This window comes from Thalassophryne amazonica, chromosome 18 (assembly GCF_902500255.1).
Source record: "Thalassophryne amazonica chromosome 18, fThaAma1.1, whole genome shotgun sequence".
In the NCBI taxonomy this organism is placed as follows: Eukaryota; Metazoa; Chordata; class Actinopteri; order Batrachoidiformes; family Batrachoididae; genus Thalassophryne; species Thalassophryne amazonica.
The window spans coordinates 15,830,958-15,852,877 of record NC_047120.1 but is presented as its reverse complement, the minus strand read 5'-3'; positions in this window follow the sequence as shown (position 1 = coordinate 15,852,877).

Here is a 21,920-nt window from a genome sequence, read left to right as displayed (position 1 = left end):
TACACTGTACAAATGTATTTGACACCATTTTGCCAACCATTGTTTTGATATAAGGGATCACACAACACATGCAAAGTCCAATCAGAATTAGGACTATAATAACTGGTGTCACCATTTTCAATAGTAACTGCCAACATGGTCCTGAAGTCAACCAGGACCAGGGATTCCACCGGTTCACGGCTAGGGTGTCTTTATGCATTGCATCACGAAGTTTATTCAGCTCTTCCAATGCGTCCTGCATATCCACTGAATGAATGGAGTCTGGGATGAAAGTACAGCATGTTGTGTTCAGCAGAACACAAACTCCTCCCTGTGAACCAGTAAGCAAGTCTAAAACCATGCGATTTTGCATCACCATGGTACGTAAAGCATCTATTTCAGTGTTTTGAGCTGCTACTATTTTTTTTTTAGTTACATTCATGAACAGACCCAATCGATAATTCAGAGTTTCAATCATTAATGAATTTTTTCCCACTCCTATCCAGGGGAACAATGAATGTGCTATTTTATCTCCTACAGACCACAATTTTTTGGTCCTTTAGTACATCCGAGCCCCACATGTGATTATGTGGTAACACATCTGGGTATATCAATCTCCTCCGTCTGGTGCTGCCATTCTTCTCTGTGGAGGTCCTACCACATATGTATGGTCAGTCACCTGGGTAGGTGCACACACACCACCCCAATTTGGTGGGAGACTCATGTACAGTCTGGAACCATAAAGCCAATAGATGTCATCATACACCGGAATACCATTTACAGGTGGTAGCAAAAACTTACTAACATAAGCACATGATTCATCCGTTCCCCATGGACAGGAGCCTGTATAATTACATCCCCGTCCAATGTGATGAAGATAAGTACCATCCACATATTATGTTTTGGTTAGGCTTAAATTATTTGATAAAACATACGTTTGGGTACACAGACGTTTCTTAATTTTACCTACATTTTTATTCCCTGTCCCGTAAAAGCAAATTGGGAATGGCCGTTGTGATGACAATTTAACGTGATGATATTTTTGCGTTTCCCTTCAGTCTAGTCAATGGAGCAGCACTTGGGCACGCTTGTACGTCCTCTGTTGAAATCCCTATCATATAAGTGGTTGCACTGAGGCAAGTGGTGTTACATCTTATCAGATTTGCTGAGAACTGCTGCCCCCGAAATACAGTTTGATTATGCATCCGTATGATAAGACATTCTGTCACCCTAGCAGGGTACGGTTTAGCCGTCAGAGCTGGGTGTGTTGAGGATATAGGTATTTGCGAACAAACATAACAATTAGTAACGTAATTCCATAGCCAATAAATGAACATATCTGTACCACATATTAGTATGGTATATATGAGGGTGTCCATCTGTCTCATTCACATTATGAATAAACCTCTTCTGACGTTGCTTGCGTTGTTCTCTGGCTTGGTCCACAGTGAGCTGCAATTCTTGGGTCAACCACCAGGCCAGGAATCCGAGGAGCACGAAACACACTAAGATCACAACGCAACCGGCTGCCCTACCAACAGTCTGGCAGCGGCGGCGCTGAGCACGCCGCTCCGGGGTCTGCTGTAGTTCAGTCATGATTGCTAGGATACAGTGTTGTTAACCACCTCACCTAATAGTGCAAGGATCTCCCTGCTTCACTGGCATTGAGACAATCTATTGCTAATTAAATAGACTCCCTTTGTAGCCAGACTTCCCCTTCCACTGTGGAGGCCGCCAACACACGCTGTATCTTACAGTGATGTATCCACGTTGATCTCTCCGCTATCTTTACTGCAGTTGGTGTTGTTAACAGCACTTGGTATAGACCTTCCCAACGAGGACTGGACTCTGATGAACACCCAGTCTCCTGGCTAGACTACTGGAAGGCCGTCCTGTGGAAGATCAAAATTATTCGGCAGTAAATGTGTTTAAGTTATCTCTTTCTGTGTTAATGTCTTTTTCATAAAATTTGCTAATGTTTGTTCCTCATCTGCTGTTTTAGTATCCATGTCAAAATTGGTAGACGATATGGTCGTCCATAAAGTATCTCAAATGGTGTTAACCCTGATGGTGTTGGTGTTATTCTCATATACAATTTTACTAGGTCCAACATTCAATCCAGGTTCGTTTTGTCTCTTCTATACATTTCCTTAATCTTATTTTTATTGTGCCCTTTGTCCTTTCCACTAATCCGGCACTGTGTGGATGATAAGCACAATGATTTTTGAGATTGACCTGTAGCGCTTCTCCTACGTATTGCACTATTGTATTAACAAAATGCGCTCCATTATCTGAATAGACTGTTTCTGGTATTCCAAATCATGGAATGATGTCTTTGCACAATGCCTTAGCCACTGTAAGTGCACCTGCATGTTTTGTAGGGAACAATTCTACCCATTTTGAGAAGGCATCAATTATGACTAAACAAAATTCCTTCCCTTCATGTTTACTCAGCTGTATATAATCCATATGAATCACTTGGAAGGGATATTGTGGTGTTGGAAATTTGCCTCTTTGGGGTCTCAAATTGCCTTGTGAGTTGTGTTTTGCACATGTCATGCATGCTCTACAATGCTGTTTTGCATATGCATCGAACCCATAAAGACAAAAAATAGATTGCAATTGCGATATCATACCCCCTGATGAGACATGCGTCACGCCATGGCTCATAATAGCTGCCCATTTAAACATATTTTTTGGCAATATGGGTTTCTTTTGTGGTCATATCCGGAGGGGTGTCATATAGGAGAAAAATAGAAAGAGCTGTTGCCGCCTTTGCGGTTTTGTCAGCAACGTCATTTCCTTTTGAAACACTGTCAGAGCCTTTGGTGTGAGCCGCACATTTGCATATAGCAATTTGGTTAGGCAATTTCACAGCTTTCATTAGTGCAGTTAGGAGAGTGGCATGAGTCACTGGCTTTCCAGATGATGTCACCATTCCACGCTCTTCCCACAGTTTTGCAAACACATGCACTGTGCTAAAAGCGTACTGGCTGTCTGTATAAATTGTTACAGCCGTACCTTTAAACAGATAGCAAGCTGCAGTTAAAGCAACTAATTCAGCTGCTTGTGCTGAAAATGAGGATGGCAATGAAGCAGAATCCAATACTTCTGAATTTGTGACAACAGCATATCCAGATTGTGTTTGTCCATAAGCGTTTTTAGTGGAAGAACCATCCACATACGCAATTGTACTGTTTGGAATGGGTGTGTCCTGGAGGTCTGGGCGTGCTTTCGTACAGACCGTAGCTACATCAAGACAATTGTGCGGCTCACCATCCTCAGGTAAGGGTATCAATGTGGATGGATTCAATGTTGTACAGCGCTCTACCGTAAGATGTGGTTGTGATAATAGCAAGGACATACACGAAAGATGTCTTGCTGGGGACAAAAGGCTCATGTTTGTCTGCAACAGAAGTGCAGAGACTGTATGTGGAACTTTCAGTGTCAACTGATGGAATAGAACAACATTACTGCTACTTTGAACAGCCATAGAGGCTGCAACAACAGCCTGTACACATGGTGGTAAAGCATTTGCTACTGCATCCAATTTAGATGAGTAGTAGGCAACTGGCCTCAATTTTGAGCCATACACTTAAACCAAAACACTAGTCATGAACTTATTCTTACAATCAACTGTTTGAATGAATGGTTTACTATAATCTGGTAGTGCCAAAACTGTGGATGACACTAATGTTTGTTTTACTTTTACAAAGGCTTCCTCAGCATCTTTGTTCCATTCCAACACGGTTGACATTGAAATATCATCCTTGTACATCAAATCAGAAAGTGGACTAGTCAACTCTGCATAGCAAGGAATCCATGCCCTGCAGTAATTAGTCAGTCCAAGAAATGACATCATCTGCTTTTTGGTTTGTGGTTTTGGAGCGTGTAAAATTGCTTCCTTCCTGTCAGACAGGATCGTGCGCCCTGTGGCTGATAATTCATGTCCTAAATATTTTACTTTATCCCTACACAACTGAACTTTGTTTTTACTCACTTTGTGGCCATTATTAAATAAGAAACATAATAATGCTACTGTGTCAGTTATGCAGTTTTCTCGTGTGTCAGAGGCAATCAGAATGTCATCAACATACACTAACAGTTGGCTATCTGCCGGTGGAACAAAATTGGCTAAACATGCTGACATGACTTGAGAATAAATAGTTGGGCTCTCTGCGTAACCCTGCGGTAATCTGGTAAATGTATATCGTTGTCCTTTAAAGGTAAAAGCAAACCAGAATTGACTATCTGGGTGTACTGGTACAGAAAAAAAAAAAAAAAAATGCATTACTGATATCTATTACAGAAAAACAACTAGAATTTAATCTCAATGAGCTTAACAGTGTGTGCGGATCTGGTACACATGGTGCTCTTTTAATCACAGCAGCATTTACTGCCTGCAGATCTTGAATCATTCTCCACCCCACTGAGGGTGGAGCCTTTTTTTTTACAGGAAATATGGGTGTGTTACATGGTGAATCTGGACATGGCACTATTACTCCTGCTGTTAATAAATCCTCTATTACTGGCCTGATTCCGTCAATTGCATCAGGTTTCAATGGATACTGTCTTACACATGGTCTGTATTCTGTTTTTGGTCTTATAACTACAGGTTGTGCATTTTTTATCAGTCCTACGTCTGAAGGACCTGTTGTCCACAATCCTGATGGTACAGAAGAGAGAAGATCATCCTCTTCAGGACTCAACTGAAACACTCAGGATTGTGAAGTGGACACATCAATGTGTGTTCCAGCTGTCAGCACCAATGAGACATTAACTGGCACTTTATACAATTTAGTTGATGGACTGAACTCCGTTCGTGGTCCAACTCTGCTCCAATCAGTGGCTGACAAAGCTGTTATGACTGTCAGTCCCAATTCTTGCCATTCTGTCAAATATGGTTTACAAAGTGACACATGTAATGGCATACCTGTGAATCTCAATGTTAAAACATCTTCAGTGGCACCTGTTACTGTTATGACAGCTGTTGAGTTGCCATCATGAATCAAATCGGTCATTGTCAGCTTCACAGGTGAAACATTTTTCAATTTGTTTTCATACACTGGTGTTCCTGGCAATATGCCACTATGGACTCTAAATAATCTGCATCTAAACTCTATCCATGGTTCTCCTTCTTTCTGAGTTGTCCTGGTAATTTCAGTATAATTTATCTTTGGTCCTAACACACCTTTTGCCCGTGTAATCATAGCTTCCACTCTTGTTTCTAAGACTAGATCATCATGTGTCAGTGGTACGCCTTGTTGGTCTGCAGGATTCCAGTCTCCGCGTACCTGACTCCATTTAGGGCCACATGCTTTCATCCACACCTGTTGGACTTCAGGTCCACTAAGGTGGTAAGAACTTCTAATGTTTTCTATATCCTGCATAAATCCCTCAATATCGACATGTGGCGATGGTATCATGTCGACTGCTGCTTTGATATCATCAGCATTCCATGTTCGATATACGAGCATGGTTGATCGATATCCTGCTGTTCCTGCACGAGGATTTGGTACTTCTATCATAGGATAGGCACCTCCCTGGTCACTGTGTTCCACCATGGGAGGGGCTGTAGGCACTTTCGCTTGACTGCGTGTTTGTGGTTTTTCTGGTTTTTCTGGTTTTTCACTTTTTACCTTAGGTTTTACTGCTAAATCATACTGTGGTGGCGGTACATCGTCATCCTCTGGTAGAGGAGATAAGGGTGTTGTTGTCACCGACGATCCAGCCGTCGGTGGTTGCTGAGGCTGTTCTGGTTCTCTGTGCTGAATTATCACATCTTCTTCTGCCTTACCTACAGCTTTCTTTTTCCTTGCTTTCTCTAATCGTCGCTTCTCTGCTCCCTTCTGTCTGTTCTCTGCTTCCTCCTCCCAAAATGCCACTAAATCTGCCCCTACTTTCTGCATCTTTTTCTCATCACCTTTATGTTGCTGTTCTAACTCCTTCTTTAGCTTCTGTATACTGATCAGGTTCAGTCGTCCGTCAAAGTCATGTTTATTTATCCAGGTCTCCAATTTCTTTGTTGTTTTTGGATTTTTTGCTTCCATAAATTTCCAGTCGTCAGTTGATAAATTTCCCTTATTTATAGACGTCTTACCCCCCATTTTTATTATCCCTTGTTATAATTTGGACTTCAGACGGGGGCACACCTAGGGTGTTCTAAATCTGAAGTTTTCACACTTTCTTTGGACGTGACAATTAATTAGCCGTCGTGTGGTTGATTCCTTTCACCTCCCCGTAGGAAGCGGAATCACTTGCCTGCTGCTTCCACACGCACGGTTGTCACTAACGTTGTCCAAAGTATTACACTTTCACACAGTTATTTACACTTACACAAAACACTATTTACACATAGAAACACTTTTAATAATCGTACGCGTATTCTTAGCCCAGGGGAGCTCGCCCTCCCGTGAAATTTAACTAATGTCCTGCATTAGGGGACTCCGCCGTCCCTGCCAAATTTAACTGCTTTTTTACAGTGCACGTATTTCTACCCGGGATTTCCTTTACGTATTAAAACAGAGGAGTCCGTATCCTCCTTCCGGAATTTAACTACGTGCGTCCCTCGCAACCGTAGAGGAGTCCGCCCTCCTTACAGAGTTTAACTGTGTTTCATTAACAGACGATTCTGTATCATCGCTTACGGAGTTTAACTGTTTTATGTGATCACTTTTATCCCCTACCGGTACGCGTATATAAACAGAGGAGTCCGCACCCTCCTTACAGAGTTTAACTGCTTTGCATTAACAGACGATTCTGTATCATCGCTTGCGGAATTTAACTGTTTATGTGATCTGATCACCACTCACTCAGTACTGTTTACAAAGAAATTTTACTCACTGACTCGACTTCCTGTCTGTCTTCTTCGGGAAAATCTCGTCAACCAGACGATGCCAACGGTGGTCGACAATTGCAGACACGATCAATCGATCGGACCTTGGCCAAGGATTTACGTCTGGACTTGACGACCTCCGCTGGACACCTCCGGTATTGTTGAGCTCCCGGACGAGCCCCCAGTCAATGTTGGGTATTTTCTCCTCCAAACATTCTTAAAACCTTTGATAAGACAAACAGAGTCAAGAAACACCAGTGAGACAGAAAGTCAAATTTTACGCGCGGAGTGCGGCCAGGCTGTACACCAAAGCTACACTAAAGTCTGGCCTGCGCTTCGCTCTTTTTATTAGTGAATCCCTCATCACATCATAAAACTTGTCCTAAGGGGGGGGGGGGACAACGCGAGACAAGTTTCTTCCCGTAACATAAACACATACGTCAATAAGCGCAGCTGTAAGGAAAAACAGTTTCTTTCTTTACTCTTATCGTCGGAGGTCAGCACATCTCGTTCGTCTGTTGCAGTTATCAGCTGTTCTGCATCTGCCTGGAACACTAAGCATCACATCACAATCAGTCAAAATTCAACCTTCAGTTCTTTTACTCCCAGTCGTTAGCGGCTACGAAGACAAGTTGTGTAATAATAATAATAAGTACATCCAGCTCCAACAAGGTTGAATAACACGTACATTCTCGGGTTTAAGTGCAAACAGCACAACACCGTTCTCATCAGAAAGAAGACAAAAGGTACAAATGTTTAACAGTGATAACATATATATATATATAAAATCCTTAACAGAGATCCCATGGAATCTTGCGGGAACTCAGTTGCAAGCTCACACTCAAACAGGAAGTGCCAATTTATCAGTCATAGTGAAACAGGAAATGTTGAACACTTCCTGGCATGGGTGGAGCTAGCGTGGAGGCCGGGGTTTCACTGGACTCCCCTGAAATCTGATTGGACACGGATGAATGACATGTCACTGCACCACACGTCTGGTTGAAAGAGCTGCATTTTCAAATCAGTGAGTCATATTGACTGCTAGGTTCCTCCTGTCCAGAAGTTTGTGCTGTGTACCACAAAAAGTTCTAATCCACCTTAGAAGAAAAAGAAAAATGTTTGCTCCAGATTTGGAATCACACCAAACTTACATTGGTGAGTAAACGACCGTATTTTATGCCAGAAATGAGGTCCAGGTTGTTAAAAGCAGTATTTCTCCTTTAATCAGGTTGCCATGTCTGTCTGTCAGCTGTTTAAGAGTGCAAACATGTTTAAACTAACAGAAAACAGCTGGTTCATGCTCTGTTGGCTTTTTGTGCAGCAGATAACTGAAACAATCCTTCAAATAGTGATACAAACATCAAATTCAGCACAAATACAGCTGGAGCAAAATTCATGGAACAACTTTAACTTCTGACCCCTGTACAAACTGAAACTGACCTTTGTCACCATTCTTATCATTCATCATTCTTATCACTTATCATGTTTCCATCCCCTGACTTGTCTAAAGAAAACTGGCAATAAAACTGATTATTATTTACAGGTTTTATCAGGTTTTAGAGATTTGCTTTCAGTTTGAGTTTGAGGAAGATCATTTTAGAAATTTTTATTCTTTATACTTTTTGTTTTTCTTGTATTTTAAATGGCATAAAGAAGTTAAAATGTGTGAAATTCCAAGTGTTCCAATACTTTTGGAGGGCACTGTATCCTAACCTTGTGATGAGTGCAAAATGAGTGTGGTATTTTTACTGTTTTGTTTAAGAATGTTTAATTTTCACTGTTGCTGCACTTTGTGTCAAATCATAGTCCTATCGTATATCATATTGATATGGAAATTCAGTAAGGTATATCTTCTAGTATACATTCCAAATCTAAGGTGGAACTCTACTACTGTTTACTAAGGTACACCTAAATATCTTTAAATAAAAAAACAAAACAAAACAAAAGAGAGTAGAGCTACTTAGGTGCCTGGTCTTGAGAACCAGGTTGAAAAGCTTTTTTATCCCATGGGAACTCTCCTACCCACCTAAGTGGCTCAAGAATATGGACAGCATGTATATAAGTGACATTTACATTTAATGACAATTTATATGACGATACTGAGATATGATAATTTGACCATTTTGTACAGCCCTACTGTCAACTAGCTGAAAACTTTGAATATTAATTTACATCTACATTTAAAAAAAATACTTAAAGTGGCAGGGGGTTAAGAGGCCTGTAATTAGGAGGGTCAGCTGAAAAGCAAAAAAGAAAAATGCTTAAAAAGGTGGGGAGTATGGGGGGGCAGAGCTCCCGCCCCCCAGAAGCTGAAAGGGAAAATAAGTAAATTGCTTAAAGGTGGGGAGTCGGAGCCTCCCCCCCCCCCCCCCAGAAGCTGAAAGGTTTTAGTCATGCTCATGCTCCCAAGAACCATTATACTGAAAAAAGTCTGAAGGACCTAAAGGACATGGTTAGATGGCAAGAAGCTTTTCCAGGCATGTGAGGGGCAAATAAAGAAAATGCTTAAAAGGCGGGGGGTCTGGGGGGGGGGGGGGGTGGCTGAAAGGCTGAAAGGTTTTTGCTATGCTAATGATCTGCTGAAGCATTTACTCAAAATAAAGTCTGAAGGACCTAAATGACATGGTGAGATGCTGACGAGCTTCGCTCATTCATGTCTGCGACATATGCATATTATTATGGACTGTAGATGATGGAATCCCTAAATTCCTTGCAATTCAACGTTGGGAAACATTGTTCTTAAAGTGTTTGACTATTTTTCATGCAGTGGTTCACAAAGTAGTGATCCTCGCCCCATCTTTGCTTGTGAACGGCTGAGCTTTCTGGGGATGCTCATTTTATACCCAATCATGACACTCACCTGTTTCTGATTAACCTGTTCACCTGTGGAATGTTCCAAACAGGTGTTCTCTGAGCATTCATCAACTTTCCCAGTCTTTTGTTGCCCCGTCCCAGCTTTTTTGAAATGTGTTGCAGGCATCCATTTCAAAATGAGTAAATATTTGCACAAAAACATATGTTTTTGTGCAAATATTTACTCATTTTGAAAAAAAAAAAAAATATATATATATATATATATATATATATATTATATATTATATATTATATATATAGATAAGTAGATAGCTACGCTATTGAGAGAGTAAAGGTGTATAAATAACTTGGATCCACCAGTTGACATTAAAAAATAACACCAATTAGATCCTCAAAAAAGTGTCATCATCTCTACGTCCTTCCTTCCCTTGGCAGGATTTGGCTCCTTGAGTGGGCTAAACAAAAGTCTTTGACAGAAGTTTATCAAAATGAGTGAGAAGATCCTTGAACAATCCCAGAACACCCTGACGGTCATCTTTGAGATACAAGCTACCAGGGAAACTCATGACCTCTGACCCACTCAACAGCTAATACGATGTGTTGTTTTCACAATGGAGGTTTCAGTCTCTGTCCCCAAAAACTAACCTTTGAGTCAGCATCGATCAGACTGTTAAATAAACAGTATGCATCCCTCCCCAACATACACACACTATTGCTTAGTTTTTATGTTTTTTTTAGCATGTTTCTATTATTATTGTGTACAACCCTAAATCAGAAAAAAGTTAGGAGACTATGGAAAATGGGAATAAAAAGTGATTGTTACATTTACATTGACTTCTGTTTCATTGCAGACAGTTTGACACTGAGATATTTTAGGGTTTGTGTGGTCAGCTCCACTTCATCTGATGTTATACATCCATTTCTGCATTTATAGCCTGAAGCACATTTCAAAAACAAACAAAAAAAAAGTTTGGACAAGGGTAATTTATTCTAAATATAAGGATTAACATTTTTTGCAGTTAGTTGCCATGAGACAGGTCAGGGGATGGATACATGAACATTTTCAAGTCACTGAATATGTCTCTGACTTCATGAACATCCATCATTAAGAAATACAAACATATGGTTCTGTATGCAAATCTGCATCAAGTTGGCAGGTCTAAAAACTCAAATGACCGTGCTGGAAAGAGACGAGTGAGGGAAACCACCAATACACCCACGAGTGCTGTGAAATAATTATTGGATTCTATGGATGTGAGTGGAGAAACTGGGAACAGTGCAACATTTACCTGTTGCGTCCCCATTTGCAGCTTCATGTTGGAGTGGAGTAGAAAAGGATTGTAAAACTCAAAAACAGATTTGTTGTGTGTGTGTGTGTGTGTTTATTGCAGTTGCAGGCAACAGTTGAAAATATTTCTCTTTTGCTGTGAACTCTCTCACCACTTGCTCCAAAAAAACAAGTATGAAATACAGGGAGGTGCTGTTCAGATATTGCTATTTGCAGTTGATCGCTGTATTTTGTTGGTGAATTAAAAACTGTTTGGGGTTTTCTGTTCTGGACTTTGGTGGCTGAAATCTTATTACTGAGGTCAATTTCAGTGTTTCTTTTAATAGAAATATACTAGAGTATTTCACAGTGAGGTACCTCAAGGTTCTGTTCTTGGTCCACTGTTGTTCTTTCTGCATGTACCACATCTTAATCATATTGTACCTAACCATGAGACTGACTTTCTCTGTTATGCTGGTGACCTGCTACTGCACATGCCTGTTTATGTTGGTAATGGCTCGAAGGCTAATTGTCCATAGCCTGATTCCACCTTCTGTAAAAATGTTACACCCTGTGTTTTTTGGGGGTTTTTTTTGGTCGTTTTTTTGTTGTTTTTTTTCAGAGCATACTGGGTTTTTTGTGTGCAAGCTGTTTGTGCTTTTAAATTGGAAATCCAAGAACCCTATATGGACATGGGACCTAAAATTGTAAAACTGCAGGGTTGTTCATTCATTCATTCATTTGTTCCCAAACCAACTGAGAAATATAATCCCTTCAGAGTCTCACCCGGGTTCTTGACCAAGGAGTCGATTGGGGGTTAACCAGACATGAATGGTCTCCTTCTTTAGCCTGACAGCTTTCTATGCCACAGGTGTCCACTACAGAGTTCTCTGGTTGCTACCACGACAAGCACCAACAACTGTCTGACCACAGCTCAAACCAACTGCCTCAGAATGAAGGCCTTGAACATGGACCACTCTGATTTCATGACCTCACTCTGGATAGGCTCCAGTCCCCTGTGACCCTCAAATGGAAAAACTGGCTTCAGGAAACAGATACATTGATGGTCAAAGGTCAAGCAAACTAAAGGCCATAAAAACCCCATTTACCACAATATCGCTGCTGCTGCCCTTCATTTCTGTTCATAATTTGTTCAAATATTTGTTGTAATTTCATCAATCTTTTAAACTTTTTTCAATTTGACATCACTTTGTAATTCTTGACTTGAAAGTGCTTTAAACCAAATTATTATAATTATTATTACCGTGTGCTTCGGTGAAGTGGTGAGCGGGGCGTTGTTTCGACTGGCATGTGTCTCTGTGTCAATGTATCTGCAGACAAGATAAATCAAACCACTCCTCCCACAAGGAGTGCTCACAGGCGAATGACGCAACCGACAGGTATGAAAAAACTCACGCATGCGCACGAAGGTTCAAGCTTGGCTGATGCAATCACACATGATTCAAATCCATATGGTTTTTGCAAAAAATAAAAAGGTCCGATACTTTTCTAACAGACCTCGTATGTTTTAGTTTTAAAGTAATGTGCAAATTTTTAAGGATTTAGTGTGGGAAATGCTGTGTCCTGGTGCATTATGGGATAGGGTAATCTCGGTACGGTAATCTCAGTACATTCACGACAGGAGAATGCATTTCAGACACTCTGATCAGGACAACAGCATTAAACTCTAGTGCCCAAAACTCACATGCAGTGTTGCCACAGTTACTTTGAAAAAGTAATCCAATTACTGATTACTTATTACTCCTTGAAAAAGTAACTTAGTTACTTTACTGATTACTCAATTGTAAAAGTAACTAAGTTAGATTACTAGTTACTTTTTTAGTTACTTTCCCCAGCTGCCGACAACAACCCACGTCAACATGACAATGATACCTGTTTTGCCAAAACTCACTTTATAGTCACCCTTTCTTGACTTCAATGAAAATAAATACTTGTTTTATAAAACGTAAAATAAAGACCTCTTTCTTGACCTCATATTTAACTGTTGACAGCACTGTAACAGTAAAACTTGCAATTTCAAACCTACATTGTTTATAAATGTAACTATTAAATTCTAACATTTTTCTAACATTTAAATTCTCTCTAAACATTTTACTTGTCAAAATTATTATTATTTTAAGCAATATTAGTAGTTGTAGTAAAAAACGGCTTCAAAACTGGACCTTTAATCTAGGGGTGTTGTGGGGGAGGGGGACACATCCCTGCCACACACCCCCATTCAATCTGGATTCGCCCCTGTTTTGGCATTTGAGCACAAAGAATGGATAACATTTATTTATGCAGAAAGCATGACCAGATTTACAGGTAAGAAAGTTTTATTGCGTTTTCACATCATGTGGTCCTCAGAAAGACAGTTTAGGTGCATTTGAGTGGAAAATAGTGTTAGTTGTTGACGCGTCGCGGAGGATCAGCTGTTTTAATGAGACGATGCAGAGCGGCTCAGATCAGAATTCTAAATAAAAGAGGGAAAAAAGTATAAAAATGTCTTTGCAAAGCTCAGTGCAGATGTGCAGATCACCGCGCTTTAAGAGGTGAAGACGAGTCGAGCAGCTGCAAAAAAACGCGGATGAAAAGCTCACAGCTCAATTAAAGTGGGCAGTTCAGTCGAACTCTGACCTTCTGCCCACGGACCAAGTTTAATGCTGCTGTCGACCCACAATGAAAAATAATAGTAACGCACAGTGACATGGAGAAGTAACTTTAATCTGATTACTGATTTGGAAAGATTAACGCGTTAGATTACTCGTTACTAAAAAAAAGTGGTCAGTTTAGAGTAACGCGTTACTAACGGCATCACTGCTCACATGAATATACAGACATTGTTATTGTGTTTGTTTGCTTTTATTAAATTCCACGCCTCTTAAACGTAGCAAGTAGCAACACAGATTATCTGGAATTTTGTGTTTGCAAGTTTTCAAGGTCTCTACTGCTATCTACTGGCCAGTAGTGTTCATGGCAGTATTCAAACTGAAGCTGGGCTGATATTCTCAAATGACATGTCAGACTCGTGTTTCCAGAAGCAAAACATAAACAGAAGCTTTTTTTAAACTTAATTTACAAAAACTGCACTTTAACCGCTGCACATGGACAACACCATTAACATCGCAACATAAAACTATTTTTATATTGTGCCTAAAACTCTCATGAATATATTCTTTGGGTTGACGTTATTATTGCATTTTTTTTTTATGTAAACGTGAGAATCACAGGCTGTCTCTCCGTTATTTTCAATGGGAGCTGCTGTGAGAAACGCTCGCTTCCTGATCATGTCGTTCTGGGTAAAGTGAAGTTTGCTCTTTAACATCTTGATTATTGTTCTTTACAACACTGTTTGTCCTCTTTGTTCCAGACTAATATATATAAGATGTCTGAAATTCGGTTTGCGTTTATTAAATTCCAAGCAGATTAAACGTAGCAGACACGGATTATTTGTTATTATTGTTTAAGCAAGTTTTCAGGCTATCATGCATGCAGTTTCTTATTAACGTGATGAAAAGCATAAAAAATACATTTTTTGTAGTATAATATTAATTTACAATTGTCTTTATGTGGATTCTCTATATGTTGTTTGACTGCAGCAACTCTCTGGTGCGCAAGGGATTATGGGATACGTCAATAGGGCGAATGGCAGTGTTCTATTTATTTTGCCACCTGCTATATCAGATGGTTATCTAATTACAACTTGGCTTTTTTTTTTTTTGAAAATGCCTTTTTTTACAAATAAAAAATGGCATATTTTACAAAAGCACATTTATCTGTAAATATCAGCAAATGACACACCTCACATTAACGTGTTGGTTTACATAGAATGAATCATCCAATCAGTGTGAGCAGAGGCACATTTTACCCAGAATGCCATCTGTCTGTGTTTGTTACAAAACTTCAGAATTAGTGCATTATTCAGTTTATTTCAATTTCAATTTATTTCCTTTATATAGCGTAAAATCACAACAGAGTTGCCTCAAAGCACTTCACACAGGTAAGGTCTAACCTTACTAACCCCCAGAGCAACAGTGGTAAGGAAAAACTCCCTCTGAGGAAGAAACCTCAAGCAGACCAGACTCAAAGGGGTGGCCCTCTGTTTGGGCCATGTTACAAACATAAATTACAGAACAATTCACAGAACAATTCACGGACGAATATACAAGAAATGCTATTGGCACACAGGACAGGAGGGTCGCCAACACAAATACAACTCCCATCTCTGGATGGAGCTGCACCTTAAACAGAAAAAAACAGAATCAGGCATCAGAAAGACAAAAAATACTGTATAATTTGCCAGCATTAAACAACAAGAAAAACAGAAGAAATACTAAGGTAATCGCCCACCACTAACCCTAAACTTCACTAAAAGGCCCAGAATTTAGGTAAAGTTGAGGCCGCGGCCCACTGCAATTACTAATAAAATTAATTAAAAGAGTAAAAAGCATAAAACAAAACTGTACCAGTATGCTAGCCATATGAAAGGGAAAATAAGTGCGTCTTAAGTCTGGACTTGAAAATCTCCATAGAATCTGACTGTTTTATTGACTGTTTTATTGATATTTATTGTTTTATTATTGATTATTCAACATTAAAAGATATGTTATCTTAACTTTGCACAAATGACAGAATTGACATTAATGGAGTTATTCTATCAGTATTCATTTTATTTACACCAAACCATTACCAGTTGTATTTGTGCTGGTGACCCTCCAGTCCTGTGCACCAACAGCATTTCCTGTATATATGTTTTGTGAATTGTTCTGTAAATTGTTCTGTAATTTATGTCTGTATCATGGCCCAAGCAGAGGGTCACCCCTTTGAGTCTGGTCTGCCTGAGGTTTCTTCCTCAGAGGGAGTTTTTCCTTACCACTGTTGCTCTGGGGGTTAGTAAGGTTAGACCTTGCTTGTGTGAAGCGCCTTGAGGTAGCTCAGTTGTGATTTGGTGCTATATAAATGAAAAAAAAAAATGAAATTGAATATTGTTTCACCTTTGCCAGTGTGGAATCTCTGTCGGTTTCACGTGCAATCTGCTAAACATTGATAGGCAAACTGTCGAGGTAAGAGACTCAACACACTGGGCTAGACCTTGGAAAATCTTTATCTGTTGGCAGTCTGGATAATTCATTTGCATTTCCATGTTGTTCTGATGGTATGTACTTGATTTCTTAGGCATATGCAGCTAAAATCAAGGACCATCTCTGTTTCTACCGGCGGTATTCCTGTCTTTGGACCTACAATTTTTAACAATGGCTTGTGGTCAGTCAGGGCTGGATCCAGAGTGAAAATCTGACAGATGCATTTTTGCCCAATGATAAAATAAAAAATCGTATGCATCTTGTTATTCAATAATTTTCATTCTTTTATTTGTGTGCAACATACACTGTCACAATTCTTTTAATATATTTATTATACTTCACCATAGTGAACACTTCTTATTTGTATAAATACGATGTCCTAAAAATAAACTATAACAAAAATTGACATGGTGGATCCTTGATCTCTGGACATAAATAGGAATAAACAAAATCTGTCTATCTGAGCAGAGCTCTTACAGCTGCTGTGCTGCAAGTCAGGGTGTAATTTGTAAAGAAATATAGCATGTCTCATTTTGGGAGGAAAAAAACATTTTAGTCGATTGTAGTTTCTTGTCTGTATTACAACGTTTGTAAAAGGTGTCATTTTATTTAATGCTGCAATTAATTTTCAAGTTATTAATTCAGAACAGACTCTGTCTCAGCAGAGAGCCGTGCAGCGTTTGGAGCTGTGCCAACAGAACGGAGGACGATTCTCGTTTCTTGACAGGCAACAAGACAAGAGTCCCAGTTAGTGACTTTAATACACACAAAAGTGACTCACGGTATTTTAGCGGCTTTGAGAGGGGTTAAGAACCGGGCTTGCCGTTTCTGAAGAGCAACGAATCAAAGAGCCAACGAGCTAGTGGATCGAAGCATTGCTTCAATGGTTCACGCTTGAAAGTGGAGTCGCGCTGCAGAAATGGTTGATTACAGACCCGCTGCAGACCAAACCCTGAATATCCAACCTTATTTGTATGTCCGTATGACTCTGAAACTCGGAAAAATCTGTATAATTTACAGACAGTCCGTATAGGTTGACATGTATGGACTTGGAAAACCACCGAAAATGTAATTTCAGTCATCATAGAGTGCCTTTCAAACACACTATTGTCTGAAAATTATTTATAAACCACTCACCATTTCTTGCTGAAATAAGCGCCCAATTTTCATTGCACAACTTTTTTCCTGGATGCCATGATCATCGACTCGACTGTGTACACCTGCGTGGTGCATTGTGGGATCAAATCAAAAGCTGTGTTCACGTGGGGACACCTTCGGCACTATTTGGGATTATTCAAGATTTTTTTTTTTACCAATGATGAACGATGTGTAAAAAAAATCTGACCGATGCAACTGCATCAGTCCAAACTGGTCTGGATCCGGGCCTGTCAGTGATCAAAGTAAACTTATGTCCAAACAAATACTCATTCAATTTAATCACTCCAAAAACTAAGCCAAAAGCTTCTTTTTGAATTTGTGAGTAATTCTCTGCTTTTGTGTGCATTGTAGAAGCAAAAACAATTGTTTTGAGTTTTTTTTTTTTTTTTTTGCTTCCATCTGGCATTTGGTGATAAATCCCTGCAGCGACACCTACTGGTGAAGCATCACATGCCAATAACAGTGGCAGATCTGGGTTAAAGTGTACTAGCACTTTGTCTGAAATCAGCTCCTGTTTTACTTCCTCTAAAGCCTTTGTACATGATTTTGTCCACTCCTACTGAGCATCTTTTCGTAGCAACACTGGTGCAATCACTCACTCACTCATCTTCAACTGCTTAATCCAATTAATGGTCACGCGGGGCTGTAGCCAATCCCAGCAGTCATAGAGCACGAGGTGGGGTACACCCAGGACAGAACGCCAGTATGTCACAGGGCTACAAACAGACAATCAAACACATTCACACCCACTCGCACACCTATGGACAATTTAAAGAGTCCAATCCACTATTGACAAATTTGGTATGAACTTTCTATAATAGCTCAACAGAGAGAGAAATGATCTTAACTCAGTCATATTACTTGGGCTTACTTGGCACATTACTTGGGTTTTTGCAATTGCCTCACATTCCTCTGGCAGGGGATGAATTCCCTCTGCATCAATCATGTGTCCTAAATACGATGCACTGAGTTGAAAATAAGCACATTTATCTTTGTTTACTCACTGATTATGAGTTTGCAGCCTTTTTAGAACTTCTTCCAAGTTTTTCATGTGTTCTTCTCTGTTCTGTCCAGTGATCAGCATGTCACCTAAATAACATATCACTCCATGTAACCCCTGTAGAATTTAATCCATCAGTTTCTGGAAGATGACAGGTGCACTGGCAACTCCATAAGGCAGTCTGTTAACTTTATACAGACCCTTGTGCATGTTAATTGTCAAGTACTGTTTTGAACGCTGATCCAGTTCCAGTTGTTGATAAGCTTGTGACCAATCTAATTTGGTAAATCTGTCACCTCCTGCCAACTTTGTGAACAAGTCTTGTGGTTTTGGAATGGGGTACTGATCTACCTTCAACCAAGGATTTATGGAAACTTTGTAATCCCCACAGATCCTGACAGAGTTATCCATATTTCAGTATGTTCACAGTGGGTGCCGTTCACTCACTATGACTAACAGGTGTAATAACTCCTTCGGTTTCCATCTTACTTAACTGTGCTTCTACTGCATCTTTTAGTGCATAAGGCACAGGGCAAGGTTTACAAAATTTGGGTATGGCCCCTGGTGCAACATGTAGTTTAGCTTTGATGTCTTTCACTTTTCCCAAGGTAGGTTTGAACATCTCTGGATATCTCCCACAAAGCTCTTCTACACTCTCTGGTGCCACTCGGTTTACAAAAGACCAATCTAGTTTTAACCTGTCAATCCAGTTCCTTCCCATTAAGGCTGGACCATTTCCTTATACAACAAATAACGTTAATTTTTGACCGTTAACTCTACATTTTACCAATATTTGAAGACAACCTTTAACCTCCAATGCTTGGTTGTTGTAGGTTCTCACCTCGCAGGTGGAATGCAAAAGTTTTATCTTTTTGAACCTGCATTTGAAAAGAGACTCTGATATGGCAGATACCACTGATCCAGTATCAACCTCCATTTTCATTCGTTTACTATTAATTTGCGCATAAACATAAAAATTATTAATCCTACCACCAGTTTCTATTTCAAACAGTTTCAAACCCTTGTGTTTAACTTCCCTGTTTTTCACATCACTGTCTGGTTTGGAATTTGACCTGAGGTGTTTCAGATGATTAAAGCTACCAATCATCTGCCTCCTCTGTTGAAGCTGTCGGGGTGTTGGAGCGTCGACCGTTGCATGAGGCGTCACACGTGGCATTGCACGTGACTCCTCCCCATCCTGATCATCATACTTCTTCGCTGTCATCAGATTGTGGTTCCACTTTGGCTGTTTGGCGGCTTTCTTTTCCCTCCATGCGTGCTCCTCTTCTCCTGGGCGTGCACGTTCCACTTTGTGTGTGCGACACGCTCTGGTGATATGCCCTTTTTGTTTCAGCTGCGGTATTCCACCTTCTTAAACCAGCAGTCATCTGCTTAATGTCCTCTCCCACGGCACCTGTAGTACAATTTACTGCTTTCCTCCTTCTTAGGAACAGCTTTTTGGAAAACTGCATTGGTTTTGATGGACTTTTGCGGCAACTGCTTTCCATTTTGCTTTGCAACTTCGTGCACCAAGCCCATTTCACAAGCTTCCACCAGTGTCAAGTCCTTTGTGTGTGCTGCGTTTAACATGTGGTCACGAAGCTCCTGGCTTTGAACACCACAAACGAATCTGTCTCTCAGTGTGTCGTTCAAAAATACTTAGAATTTACATGTTGAAGCTAGCTTTCTGAGGCTCACCATGAACTGAGTAATAGACTCATCTTTTCTTTGTCTTCGGGAATTAAACTTATATCCTTCAGCAATAAAGTTTGTTTTTGGCACAAAGTGAGACATTAAATCAGTGAATTTACATTCAGACAATTTTATCGGCGCACATAAGTCCATTATGCTGCATTTACACATAATGACGATGAGTCACGAATGCCACGAAGTATGCATTCTTGGCTGCTGATCACGAATGTGATGATTTGAGGCCAAGGCATCAGGTGTCCTCAGGAGCTGCTGCAACCTGTTACCACGCGTTACAATTAATGGCACGTGTTGCTGGTGAATTATCAGGAACCATTACGCACGGTCAAGAATCATCTTCAACACTGTTGTGCGCTGTTCTGCGTGATTGTGCGTAACAGCACATCTTTATGTTCTGTCACACTGTGAATGATTCTCCACACACACACACACACACACACACACACACACACACACACACACACACACACACACACACACACACACACACACACACACACAGACACCCATATTCATCCATCAGCTGCTGAACAATTCAGATCGCTCCAGTTTGCTCCTCAAAATCCACAGCAGAAGAACTTTGTGATTGCATGCTTTGCTGGACTCTGTGCCATGGAGTGGTGCAGAGAGGAGGAGGATACAGAAAGCCAGATGTGTGGCTCCACACGGCTCTTGTCTTGCTCGTTTTCCCAAACATCAGGCACAGCAGCAGGTGGAACACCGTGCTGAGGGGCATTGGAACAAAACTTTTAGCCGACTTGGCATCACTGTCCTTCTTCAGCATACTGTAGCAATGAAACTGGATGCAGTGCAGCAGGGTTTAATTGTGCACACATCAGAGAAGAATGCTGTCATGCTCTATTAAGAATCACCACTAATCAAGGTGGATCAACACACTCAGTTGCAAACTCCATGAGATGAGGCAAAATGAGGGTGGTGCATGACATTCGTGGAAGATTTTTTTGACAGCCAAAAACATGCTCCATGAAAATCACGAATATCACTCACCAACATGAACTATTAAAAAACCTATTCAAGTCACGTTAAGAATGTCAGGCATGTGCCAAGAATGATGCAAATATGACATTCATAACACGTCCTGCCTGTGTGTAAATGCAGCATTAGCCTGGTGTGGTTCCATTTTCCAGCCACTGTCAAAAACACTGCTTTCAAATTTTTATCACCATATTTCACTACATTTGCCACGAAGAATTGTTCTAGCCTTTCCGTTGTGACCATAGAGCTTTTGTGGCGGTGGGATCAAACCCCAGACTGCTCGAACTAAAGACCAGAACTCTACCAGGTCAGCCAAAGGGGAATTCCCCATTAGCCAAACTAGTGGGAATGTCTTTTCAATCCGGACTTCATCTTGCTACACCGTATAGGCGTCAAATTCTTCCTCTGCTTCGTCAAAACAAAGGTCTTCACCTCCACCGAATGCAGGTCACCTTGTCCATGCGCACGCTTCATCTCACAGGAGTTCAGTCGCTGACATAAAACTCTTCTTCAAAACTTAGTTTAGGTTCGTAAGTTTGAAGAAACGGTCAAGCTGTACTGGAACTATAATGCATTTTTTTGCAGCGACCAAAAGAAAACAACCATCTAGTCTCGTTCATTCCACTCTACTTCTGCGACAGGCTGCGCATGAGTCAGTCTTATATAGCCCCTAGACCCCCTGCAGTAAACTGTAGTAACTGCAGTCATGGAACGTACTAGACACAACAGCAATGAGTCATTACAGTGTACTGATAGATTAGTAACAGTTTAAGTGTAAAATGTAGTGACAATAGTGCAAACTGGGTGGACAGAGGATGGTGAGTACATACATTATGTGTTGTTATACAGATGTGTATGCAGATATTTGTTACCTGTGTGGACTCCGATGAGAGTTCACTGTGTGTTGGAGTCTGAGATTCATTAGTCATGAACAGTAGATTTGTTTTGACATACAGTATCCTGTAGTTATGACATAGAGGTCATGACGAGGATGTGATGGGTCCACAGCAGTGCTTCCTGTCTGTGACTTCACTCTGCAGGATCTAAAGATGAGTGACAGAAAGCACATGTTGTTGTTTT